General features: G+C 49.3%; 1 protein-coding gene across 1 annotated transcript in view; it reads left to right on the top strand.

The window, feature by feature from the left end:
• The window catches only part of ANKS6 (ankyrin repeat and sterile alpha motif domain containing 6), a 68,003-nt gene extending 65,933 nt beyond the window's left edge, over positions 1-2,070 (top strand). Inside the window, exon 15 of the mRNA XM_011993761.1 lies at positions 1,520-2,070. The gene's annotated coding sequence lies outside the window, so the exon portion shown is untranslated. The remainder of the gene's footprint in view (positions 1-1,519) is intronic.
• The last annotated feature ends 10,654 nt before the right edge of the window (positions 2,071-12,724 follow it).

Raw genomic sequence — 12,724 nt, 5'->3', positions numbered from 1 at the left:
GGCTATAGATCGTCAGGGAGGAGGGGTCGTTTGGGTGCTTATTTTTGTGATTTTTGGTCCTTGATCACCCCCTTCCCTTCCCACATGTGTCCCCAGCCTGCTACCAGGAGGCTGCACCCCCGCCCCCCACAAGAAGCACCTCCCTTGCTCGGTGACCTTCACCAGCATTTCCCAAAATTGTGCTCCTTGGAACTCTAGTTCCACAGGATGTTAATAGGTTTTCCATAAAGAAAAGTAGGGTGTGTATGTGAAAGTGGGGTGAGGTTCCCTGTCAAGTAGGTTTGGCAGACACCAAGTTAAAGCGAGCTACGTGATCATCTTTGCTGCAGGCCTCTCATAACCTTCAGCATGCCCACACGTGTCAGGCCTCTTCACAGGACCAAGAAGCTCGTAGTGTCTCCCACATTACTCTCATCACTTCTCCAAGGTGCTTTTGCAAGACTGGAATTCCTTGGACACCATTGGGGAAGCCCCGCTTTGACTGGAACAGCGGCAGGCAAGAGGCCTCGCAGCCCTGGGAGTGGGTCAGGGCCGTTGGTGGTCACCTTTTTGTCCCCAGCAGCTCTCTGCAGAGGTGGTCTGCTTGGCAGTGGGACGTCGGGACGGGGCCTGCTTTGAGATGGCAGGGTCCCTGTTCCGAAAGCTCTCCAGCCTTGAGGGCATTGAGCTCAGGCTCCACCCTGAGCTCTCCTGTAGGATGGAGGGCATTGTTTCCCAGCACCCAGGCAGTGTCTTGCTGGCGTGTCCTGGGTACTGGATGTCCAAGTTCCCGCTGGTCACAGAGGGCTCCTGCCTCTAGTTCAGCGCCGCAAAATTATATGGAGGCCAGCTGGTTTTGTGAGGAGAATGTTTACTTTTTAATTCTTTTGGTTACCAAACATTTACTGAGCATCTACCCTGTGCCAGCCCCACTCGTATGCTTTGCCTCCAAAGATGAAAAAGGACTTCTCTGCCCTCAAGGGAACCCCATAGTATCTTAGAGGAGACAAGCATGTCTGTGAGATGGTGTGGTGATGAAGCGTGTTGGGTATATGGCTCAGGGAAAGTCATCGATGATGGCTCAGACTCTGCCTGGGCAGACCCTAGAGGAGAGAGCTGGAGTGGGACCTCGAAGGGCAGGTTTAGGCAGGAAAGAGAAAGGGCATCCCAACCGGGGCATGTGCAAAGGCAGCACGTAATGTGTAAGTTCTAGATCGTCAGGGAGGAGGTGTCAGTTGGGTGCGTGTTTTTCTGGTTTTGGTCCTTTGAAATGAGTAGAAGCAACCTGTTACCCTGGAAAGAGCTCTGGACGTAGTCAGACCTAGCGCTGTGTGACGTTGAGCATGTTTGTTACTCCCTTTGAGTCTCAGTTTCCCTTTTGGTTACAAGGGGATAGCAGCCCCCACGGATCAGGTGAAAGTGAAAGCCTGTTTCACACTGTGGAGCAGTGCAGATGTGGGAAACCTCAAAGATGGTTGCACATTTTAAATCCTTTCATCTCATCTCTCTTCTTTCTTCTCTCCCTTCTGCCCTGACGTAGCCATGGCTGGGTGGGTGAGGCCAGAAGAAACTCCCTCCGGCAAGAGGTAGCAGCTGCTGACGTGGCTCTGCTGGCATCGGAGCCCACAGAAGTGAGGAGTGGCCAATGGACCTGTCCCCCAAATGTGCCTGACTCTGGGTCTTGCTGTCAGTGGGATTCCCAGCACGGCAGACAGAAAGAAAGGTAGTTTGGCCAAGTCGTAGAAGCTGATCCAGCGGGTAAAAAGGGGGCAGGGAACCCGTCTCTTTTGCTCTTGCCTCAGAGCTGCCTGAAGACATGGGCCAGGCTGGAGGCTGGACAACTTTGGACAGATACGCTGAGCTGTGCTTCCAAGTAAATGCCTCCTGAAGAGCCCGGGACCCTTCCTGGGAGAATTCTGCAGCCAGAATGAAGGTGCCATCAGCAGGAGGTGCTGTGAAGCACTCTCCTGTCGCTGTCCTTGTCCATTCCTAGCAAGTTAATCGTGTCTTGTTAACCAGCAGTTCCTGTTCAACGTGTAAAGAGACCGACCTGGTATTTTCCCTAATAAAGCTGGTACCAAATTTTGCAGGCCTGGCCTGCAGAAGGAATCTCCCTGAGTGAGGTGGGTCCTCTGGCCTCAGGGCGCTCTGCTCCTCCTTAACATGCAACCTGAGTGGATTTAGTCCCTGCCTTAATTTCAGCCCCCCAGCAGAGAATCCAGTCCCAAAAATAACAGTTGTTGCCAAAGCTTGGGAATGACAGAAGGGAAATCCACACAGAATCACAGGTAGTGAGCTCGAGCACAAAGCCCAGTTCATTGTCCTCGGCTCTCCTGCCTGGCACCGCACTTCCTTCCTAAGGCTGAGACCACATCTCCCTGCCCTTGAGAACTCCCTTTCCTCCAGGACCCCCGCCAACTTGGGGCCCTGTCCAGCAGAGTGGAGCCGTCTCGCATCAGCATAGGGACCCTCCCAGGTGTCCATTTCCTGCTGGAGCCTTCTCGAGGGCAGAGACACAGGGCATGGCCATCCTTGTCAGGGAAACTCTGTCTCTACCTCCAAGTGGCTGGAGTGGGTTTGGCCTTCCCCTATAGGGCCCTCACTAGGGCCACTGTATCCGCTGCCAGGAGTCTAGAATGTCATTTTAGTTTCTGCCCAAGAGAGTGAGTTTCCATTTTCCTCACCATAGACACTTTTTATTATTTTATTGTTATGTTTATGCAGGGACTTAATTCTTTGAAAGATTATTGTTTGTTGGCCTGTGTGTATTAAATGTTGTGAAGTTATCTTCCCACTTTGACTGCATTCATCCAAGGCGTAAAACACTGCCCAAATGCCTGCCTGTCATGGCTGCTATGGAGCGAGCCCCTGGGGCCACCAGGCGCAGCTTCTAGAAGTCACCTTGCCTCATCTTCACAGGAACCCTGTGAGGCATCCTGAAACTCCTCTTTCTGTCAGTGTGGTGACTGTGGCACACAGATACTAACCAACTTTGCCAAGGTCACACAGCTGACAAGGGATAGTCTGGTCTGAGTGCAGGCCTCACACTCCCTAGTGTCTTGCTGCCTGTCGTCAGCACAGAGGGGAACGTGGAATTTGAATAAGCCCAGCCAACAAGACAAATAAACGAAACCTGTTGTTTAGCCTCTGCAACTTGTTCACGATTTGGAGAGGAGGGCTTCTGAAAGCTATAAATAGCTTGGTGATTCTCTGTTTCTTTTAGGAATTCTCACAAGTGGCCTGGCACAGCGGCTCATGCCTATAATCCCAACACTTTAGGAGGCCGAGGCAGAAGGATCACTTGAGGCCAGGAGTTCAGGGTTGCAGTAAGCTATGATCACACCACTGCACTCCAGCCTGGGCGACAGAACGAGACCCTGTCTCACAAGAATAGTAAGAATTCTTGCAAGTTGGGACTGCCTTGTTTATGCTTCCCCGGTCCCAGTAGCTTAGTCCTAGGGGCCCTTAGGAAGGTGATGGGGGGAAGCTGGGGGGCCTTGGAGGGTGGGGCAAGGGTCTGGGGAGGCCATGGGCACGGGGCCAGCACGCCACAAGAAAGAACGTTCCAGGGATCTGAGCTGCCCGGGCACGGGAGCATTCTTCAGGCAGGAACAGAAGCTAGGCCAGCCTGTGCCAGGGCAGCTAGAGAAGGGATGGAGACTTGAGCTGGGGATTGGACCAGGTCAGTGGTCCCCACGCACCAGTACCAGGTGGAGGTGATAATGAGAAAAGCAAGAACGAGGCCATGAGTTTGACACTGGATATTTCCATTTTACATGCTGGCCTTCATTCCAACACAAGTCCCTCCTACTTTGGGAGAGGCTGAGTATGGTGATGATAGTTTTAGTTTTACTGGTGTGTGAAATCCAAAAGTTTGAGCAACACTGTTCTAGGTCACTTTTGTGATCCCTTGCAGCCCGGTGGTTCTATGAAAAGCTATAAAAAGAAGGGGGAGTGGCTCCTCAATAAGTTCAGAGTAGAATGGCCATGGAACCCAGCACGTCCACTCTTACACATATGCCCCAGGGAACTGAAAAGAGGTATTTAAACAGAAGCTTGTATGTGAATATTCATAGCAGCACTATTCACAGTAGACAAAAGGTGGAAACAACCCAAATGTCCAATGGATGGATACACAAAGTTTACATCCACACAATGGAATATTATTCAGCCATAAAAAAGAACGAAGTTGATACATGCTGCAACCTGGGTAAACCTTGAAAACAGTAGGCTAAGTTAAACCAGACACCAAAGGCCACATATTCCATGATTCCATTTATGTGGAATGTCCACAACAGGCAAATCCATGGAGAGAGCAGGTTCATGGTTGTTGGGCTGGGTTGAGAGAATGGAAAGTGACTGCTTAATCCTTTCAGGGTGATGATGAAGTTGTAGAATTAGCTAATGGTAATGTACAACGTTATGAATGTCCTTAATGCTACTGAACTATAAACTTAAAATGGCTGGTTTTATGTTACATTTGTTTCCATAATTTTTTTAAAAGGTTGGGGCGGAGTGTGGGGGCGGGGGTGGTGTGGGCGTGCCCGTGACCTGGCTGGTGTTTTGCCTTCATTGAGTCTTGTTCATCTCTATCATGCCGTTCAGTGTGACAGGTGTGTGACCCTTCTAGGGTCTTTCCTTTCCTCTCCCTCCCACATACATGTGCCCCTTTGTCAGAGAGGTCTAAATAAACTGAGGGTCTTCAGCCGGTATCTCCAGAGCCCAGCACAGAAAATGCTTTGAGAATGAGCCAGCGAATGAGGTGGGGCTGCCTGGTCCTGGTCCTGTGGAGGGGAGAGGTCAGGACGTTCTCAGGGCACCAGCTCATCTCGCCTGCTCCGCGCCCCTTCACCACTCCTCTGGTTCTCATTTCCTGTCTCAGCGTGGCTCAGAGCTTCTCCGTCTCATGTGCTCACAGCTCTGTAGCAGGATAATTGTCTCCACTTTCATCATGACCCGAACACTCCCTTTGAGTCCAAAGATGAGTGTTCCCTGAAGCGCCCAGGCATTGGAGTGGACACCCACTTGACTGACCTGTTCGGCCGTGGGTGCCCTTGAGGCAGGTGAGGCTGCCGTGTGGACTCCCATAGACTTCTGTCCCCCGCCTCAGCCACAGCCCTTGGCCTCTCCTTCCGCGCGGTCCTGCATTTCTTCTTTCCTTCCACAGGTGTCTGTCCCAAGACCAGTTCCTAAGCAACAGGCTGCAGGCTCTGCTTCACCTCAGAGTGCACTTCCCAGGGAACCTGGCCTGTGACAAGGGGCTTTCTAAACTGTTGGGGGTGTGTGTGGAGGGGAACCTTGGCGACGAAGAAGGAGCTGAAGCTGGAGGCTGCACACCATTGTCACTGCAGCTTCTGTAGGGTGACTTCATGGGTGCCACATGACTAGGAGGCCCTGTGGGGGTGCTGACAGCCTTTCTCGGGTAGGCGAGCACATCCATGCAGCAGACACTGATGGCACACCCTCGTAGGCACGGGTGATGCACCAGGGAGCAAAGCAAATTCCCTGCCCTCTAGGAGCTTGTGATCCACTGGTGTCACAACACCCCGGCTCACAGGGCTGCTGTGAAGACTCACGTTGTTCAATGCCCAACACAGTGCCTGGGACATGGAGGCCATCCTTGGGCACGGAAGCTTTTAATCATTTTTCTCACTGTTTCTTGAAGGGCGTAGGAGCTCCTCAGCAGCAGCCACCGTGCCCCTGGAGCTGAGAGCAGGCAGAGAAGTTGGGATATGGACCCGTGGCAAGGCCCAGGGATGCACCGGCCAGACTTACTGCAAGAATGAATGGAAAATATTTGTTAATTTGGTAGCAATAAATGCACATAATTTAGTTTACAAACCATAGTCACATAAGGAAGAATATGGAGCAGAGGAAACCGGGGGAAGCATGAAGTGCAGGCTGTTTTTAGAACCGCGTGATAGGTCTCCGTTGATCCCCTGTCTGTCATGGACTTCAACATAGGCCACTTACCGTTCCTGGGTCACACTGACTTAGCTTTTAATTTAAAGTTTATTTTAAAGAGTTCACAAGTCATTATCAATAAATTTTTTTTGTTGTGCAAGATGTAACACATTGATGTTTTTATGTCCTGTATTGAGAGCAAGATCAGGGAGAGCTTTCACCAGAACCCCGTAAGAGTTCCAGGCTCTGCAGAGCCCAGGGCTCGGGCCGAAGGAGCCCTTCTGACAGAAATCTCACACCCCGTTAAAACCACCCAAGGGGCTCCTGCTCACCTGCAGTGAGCTCTTCAAGCTTCTTGAGCTTTCTACTGCTGGGGGCATGGCTCTTTGCATGACTGATCACTCATAACACCTGCGTGGGGCTTTCCTAGCTACAGCCTTGCTACTCAAAGTGTTGTCCATGGACACTTGTGAGAAATGCAGGCCCTGCAGGGTCCCCAGGGGATGCGTATGCGCACTGCAGCGTGAGAGGCGGCGCACTTATCTTCTCAAGCACCACATGCGTGTGAGCACTGTGATGCTGTTCCCTCCTACACCAGGGGAAGCCGTCTCCGCAGGCAAGATGACCCACCCAGAGTCACACAGGTAGGGCAGAACAGACTCACCCTGCCTTCCCAGGTCTCCCTTCAACACCAGTAAGCATTTCTTCTGGTTGTACATGCATGCTTAATCCTCTCATCCACCCAGAGGTATCATTACTACAACCTGTGTTACAAATGAGCAAAGTAAGGCACAGAGAAGTGAAGTAACTTGCTTAAAGTTGCCGTGCCTTGATTAGACCTGATTTATTTGTGGAAATGATCATTTAGGAATAAGCATAGTAGGTGATCTGCAGGGCAGGGTATTCATATTCATCCTGGTGCAATAGAGGTCCCAAATCATGAAACCTGGGTTTGACTTCTACCTACACCATCAAGGGCTGAAAGCGCAGATGGCCTCATCTCTGAGGCCTCAGTTTTCCCATCTGTAGGATGGGGAGTTAGCAAATGCTATCTGGCAAAGCTGTGGTGACGATTAAATGAGGTAATAACTGCTGGAGTATATTGTAAACTGTCAGATGCTGTGCACATGCTGGTTACTGGCTTTATTCTCCATGGGCCCAACATAGCACGATGGTGGAAGAGGAAGAAGCTTGGAGAACAGGGAAGTTGCAGTAGGTGGAACTTCAGGGTTGCCATGGGAACCAAAGCTCTGAGGCTGATCAAGGCAGGAAATACCATCTGGTTTTAGACACCAAAAAGCTTCGACTCACACTGGACTTATTTCTGTAAACAGCAGAATTAACATCATCCTCTAGCAACGACGTCAACCCAGACAATCTGGAGATTATTTGTCTTTCTCCTGATTTCCATGATCAGATCTGGACAAAGCGCCTCAGGAACTCCATATTCATTGCCTGTCACTTCCAGAGAAATGTGGACAAGTCACTTAATAAGTCTGAGCTTAAATGGAAGAAAAACACTCAACCCCTTCTCTTCCCAGGCTTTGCAAGCTCAGGAGGAAAGCTGGAGGTGGTACCCGGGGACAGCAAGGGCGGGGAGCTGGGGTCCCAGTGGGTGCTAAAGCTGGAAAGGCATTTAGAGAGCATCCCGTCTTTCCTCCAAGTGATGGGGGATAAACACCCAGAATGAGATGGTGCCAGCCCAAGGTCACACAGCAGATCAGTGACAAAACAAACTTGCACCTAAGTCTCTCAACTCTAAATGCAGTTTTTCCACTCCACCAATCACGTCTTCCTTTGATATTTGTTCCAGCATTGTAGTGATGCTCCCCAGGAAACATTAGACTTGGGATTTCTCTGGTTCCCTATGGGCTCTACAAGAGGAGAAGCAGAATATTTCTTGAGTCCTACACCTCCCGGGGATTTCACACAGGAAGCCATCGTTTCTTTGTTGTTTTCTTGGGAGAAACAAGATTTCTGTAAACTCCATGAGACAAAATGGTTCAGGGTGAAATTTTAAAACGAAGAGGGCTATGCCTTAAAGTTTTCAAAATCTAGAGGAATATCCCCGGTTCAGTGCAGCCCCAAATTTGGCAGAGGTCTCATGGGATGAGGGCTTTTCTCATGGGGCTGCTAGGAATGATTTAAGCAGACAGCATTGCTGAGATTGTAGGCTCAGGGTGACATGGGCTGTGCTGAGCAGCCTTGCTTGCCCTCTCTGAGCCTGTTTTCCTCATGTGCACTCTAAGACAGGTTTGATGTCACCATCTCTGAGGTTTCTTCCAGCTTTGACATTCTGTGACTTGATAATCATTTTCTAAGAAAGGAAAGGAGATTCATTGCTCCTGGAGTCACCTGATGCTTTGTTCATCTGCTGACATGAACCTGCGTTGAGAGGGATCAGCCCTGGGCCCTTCAGTGCTTGCCAACTGGGACCTGGGAGTTTCCTATGAATGGAGCTCAGAGGGAAAGGGTCTCTATCCAGTCTCAAGGGGAGGGCAACACCTGAACCTGCCATCCCCCGTCATGGCCCCAGGATCATTAGCCTGAGCTGGCAGGTGACACCTGAGGGTAGCTGCCACGGCTCCTGTCCTTCCACGCTGTATTTACTCCAAGTCACCCCAATACATCCTCAGATACCCAGGCTGTGCCCTCAGCACTTCCGTCCTGTGTCCACCGGTGGGGTTCCAGGCAGCTTCATCTCCTGGGAGTGGAGTCAGGGGGCTGAGGAGCTGGACAATCTCCCAACCCCCCAGAACTCAGGGAAAGCCTCCCTCTTGGTCAGTGCCCTTCCCTGTGTGCCACTGAGGGCTGTGGCTGGGTCCTATTGTGTTAATGGAAGATACATCACTAAGGCTGGGCTGTCTCTCACCTTCTGCCCCTTGGGATAGACAAGGTCTTCCTACCCCTTCGCCACTTGCTAGGAGCCATGGAAACCACTTCAGAGCTGTCTCAGGGGACCCTCTGAGCCTCTGCAACTGAGTTTGGAGATCTCTGGGGTTGCCAGAGTGTGGACAACTGCCTCAGCTGAGGGGAGGGAAGATCTGGAAAGCACTATCTGAAATTTGTTTCTAACCTGATTCCCAGGGCAGGAAAATGGGATGCTTCAGTGTCAAATAACTTGACAAATACAAAATAGAAAAGCTAGGATCCCCAAAGCAGAGAGCTGCATGTTTCCAGTCCGGCTAAGGGAAGGGGAATAATAATCCTAGCTGTGTAAGCCTGAAGAAGTTACTTAATCTCTCTGAAACTCTGAATCTCTCAGTCTTCCCACCAGTAAAATGGGTATAATAAATTTATCCTTGTATGGTGGTTGTGAGGATTAAATGAGAAAAAGCATCCCCAGTGCCTAGCACTTAGTAGGTGCTTAAAAATTTGTATAAGTTGTAAAGCATTTCCATTTCCACCCTGCAAGTGAAACTTCTTAAGGAAAAGTGTGCATGGTAAATTGCATTTTATAGGCCAGGCAAAACTGCAGCTCCAACAGGTGAGATGACTTGTAGAAGGATCACAAGTCAGCTCCATGTTAGACTGGTGTCTGTCTGACATCTGAGTTCAAAGCTCTTTCTGTCTTTCCATAACCATAATATGTATCACTTTCTGAAATTTTTTTAAATTAAAGGAATGAAAATGAATTTGAGGCACGTTTATTCCCTTGAGACATGACACCTGAGGAAGGTGAGAACTGAGAAATCCTCACTTTCAACTTTTTACTTGCTTCCTTTTCTTGCAGTTCTGAGAAGCACCTGGTTTGGAAACCCGTTCTGTTGCATGCATCTTTCCTTCATATTCTTCCTTGCTGTTTTCAGCTGTGGAGTTGTTTGTGCTGATAATGTCTAGTATGTTCTCTAGGAAGTTAACACCCCAGAAAGCAAAGTCTTCTTTAGTGACGAATACTCAGCCTGGGAAACGCAGGTAGAGAACATCTCTATCTGAGAAAATAGCTTGAAATTGGGTCATGTAGAAGATCTGGAGAAACAACCAAGCTTCTTCCTCCCTCTCTGCAGGTGTAGGAGTATAGAATTGTAATCCAGGAAAGAGGGGACGTGAGAGAGCTGGTAAGTGGAGCTAAACTTCTTAACAAGACACATAAAGCACAAAGTCCTAAGGCAAATGATAATAAAAGATTTGACTACATAAAAATTAAAGATTTCTTTTTAAATGAAGGATACAATGTGAACAGACAGGGAGAAGATATTTGCAGTATCTAAATCTGACTAGAGATTAATAAGGGATTAGTAGCTAGAAATATTTGCAAACCAAGAAAAGGTCATTGACAGAAACAGACACTTGAATATATGACAAGCATAGGAAGAGATGCTCAACCTTAGCGGTAACTGAGAGACATGAAAATTACAGTAAGACTCCATTGTATACCCATTGATTTCAAAAACTAGGAAGGTGGATAATGCTAAGTGTTGACAAGGATGTGGGTCATGTTCGCTGGCATGGCCATTTGGAAAGCAGCCTGGCATATTTAAGGGAAGCTGGGTATGTGCCTGCCTGAGGTGCACGCCCCCTCAGTCCTGTGTACTCTGAGATGGGTCTCATCCTCCTCCTGCTGTAGGCTGTGTCATGGGGATTGGTCCCTCCAGCTTGCATTTCCCAGGCATCTGGAAATCTGTCATCTGATTTCCACTGGGTGGCCCTGATGGGTCCACTCTTTCCCCTCATGGAAGAAGTCACTGTGTGCTAGGCACTGAAGATACTTTTTCTCTCAGCATTGAGCTGTGTCAACTTGGGGTAAGGACTGACTCATGAGTCTGGGACTTCTTAACCTACCATCTTGCTCCCATCACAAGAAATATGAGAAGTTCTGCAGACTGTCAGAGGAAGGAAGAAGCCAGGGTATTCCCCTCCTCCCTTAGCCTCAGGTGGAATCTCCAAGCAGCAGCTGCATCCCCAAAGGGCCAGCAGTGGCCGAACAGCTCAGCTGGGATTCCAACTTTACCAGCTAACCTCTTCCCTCTGACCCTCCAGCTTGGGGAAGGGGGCAGTTTCCTGCTGTTGCTGTTGTAGATGACTGCCTCCCCATCCCCAAGTTACTTTGCAGCTCTTCCATCCTCTAAGTAATTAATTCCCTACATTCAAGTCCCCCTGTGTTACATACTCAAGCAGTTTCTACTTTTTGTTAGACTAATGAACATACCTGTGATCCAGCAGTCCCAAGCCTGAGTGTATATCCTTCAGAGAAACTCTCCGGCAGGCCCCTAAGGAAAGATGTACAAGGACATTTACAGTGTTGTTTGTAAAAATGGAGTTAGCGGTAGCCTGGGCACTTATTGCTAGAGGAATGAATATTTTATAAGAATAGATAAATATGTGACATGTATCCGGCACATTGGAGGAGTGACCATGTTGGGGGTTGGGAGAAGAATGGGAATTAGGGACGAAGGGAAAAACAAAAGGGGAGAAGGACCTCGCATAGAAAGGATGGTGAATGTGTCTCTAACCAAGGAGGTGGTTTGCTCGGCCTCTGCAAATGAGGTTTAAAGCAGTGTACACTCTATCCTCAAAGGATGAATGTGATAGCCCAGGCAGAGGGAATAACATAAGAAAAGGAACAGAGGCCTAGAAACGGTTTATCCAGGAAACAGCAAGAAGTGGGATGTGTCTGGGGCCTGGGGTCTGTGGCTGGAAAAAACAGATTGTGGGAGGCCCTTAGGGCCTCAGGAGCCTTATCAAGGATGCTGGACTCAGTCCTATAAAATCACAGGATGACAACTACACTCAAAGAAGCTGGGAAATCTGTTGAACCTCTCATGGTTATAGATGGGGAAACAGGTGCAGAGAGGGATAGGGATTGGGACAAAGTCATGGTGGGGCAAAACTGGTCCAGAGCCAAAATTTCCTGGTTCTTGTTTAGGGAATTTCCTCTTCACTAAGCCCCCAGCTCTGCTGAGAACTGTGCTGGCTCTGGGGACACAACCCCAGCCCTCAAGGAGTTCCACTCATAGGAGACAGACACAGACTCAGATAGCCCTGATTGATGGTGAGATGTCTATGACGTTGGTGGCCCCCATGAACTGTGTCTGCCAGCATCCATGCCATTTTGAAGGCCAGCAGAAGAACTTTGAGCTGAGCCCAGCCCCATTAGTCATAAGCAAATAAAAGGATGGTTATTCTAAGCTATAACATTTGGGAGTTGTTTGTTATGCCGGCAATAGATTACCAAAACATGCAGTGTCAAGTGAAGACTGGGGAAAAAGCTGAAAAGGACAGATTACATGGAGGACATGCAAGGAAAGTGAGAGAGAATTGGACCCAGCAGATGCTGAGAGCAGATGGGCATATGGGAGAAATTATAGAGACTGTGGAAGACGAGTCTTGGCCATTGCCAACGAGTCTCAATAGATTTCTGAGCACCTACTATGTTCCAGGCCTTGGACTGGGCTTAAGAGGAGACAAAGGATAGACACAGTGTCCTAGGGAGGCAGCTCTGAGTCTCAGCAGTGCTGGTGGTGCCAGGTGGAAAGTGCTCAGGGCCCTGCAGGAGGTGGAGGTAAAGAGCTAGGGGCATGCAGAAGACAGAGGTGCCAACTCCTTGGAGAGACACTGGGGAAGGCTTCACAGAGAAGGCAGAGTTTTATCTGGGCCCTGAAAAGTGGGTGAAGTTTAAAGTTGGTGGGGAAAGCTTTCCAAGGGGAGGGTTTTGTGTGTACAAAGAAGCACAAAGGTCATGACGTTTGGGCGGGCAGCAGGGAGTGAGAAGTGACCAGTACCAAAGCGATCAGAAATTACAATGAGGGGTGATCACCTTGCTCTCCATCTTGAATACACCTTCCAAACCACACCTATGAAAAGATCTTTTAAAATTAAAGCAAGCCCGAATGACACTGTG

The sequence above is a fragment of the Mandrillus leucophaeus genome, unplaced genomic scaffold, assembly GCF_000951045.1.
Source record: "Mandrillus leucophaeus isolate KB7577 unplaced genomic scaffold, Mleu.le_1.0 Scaffold433, whole genome shotgun sequence".
Taxonomy (NCBI): Eukaryota; Metazoa; Chordata; class Mammalia; order Primates; family Cercopithecidae; genus Mandrillus; species Mandrillus leucophaeus.
Note: the sequence above shows the minus strand (reverse complement) of the source record. Positions and strands in the feature narration are given on the sequence as shown.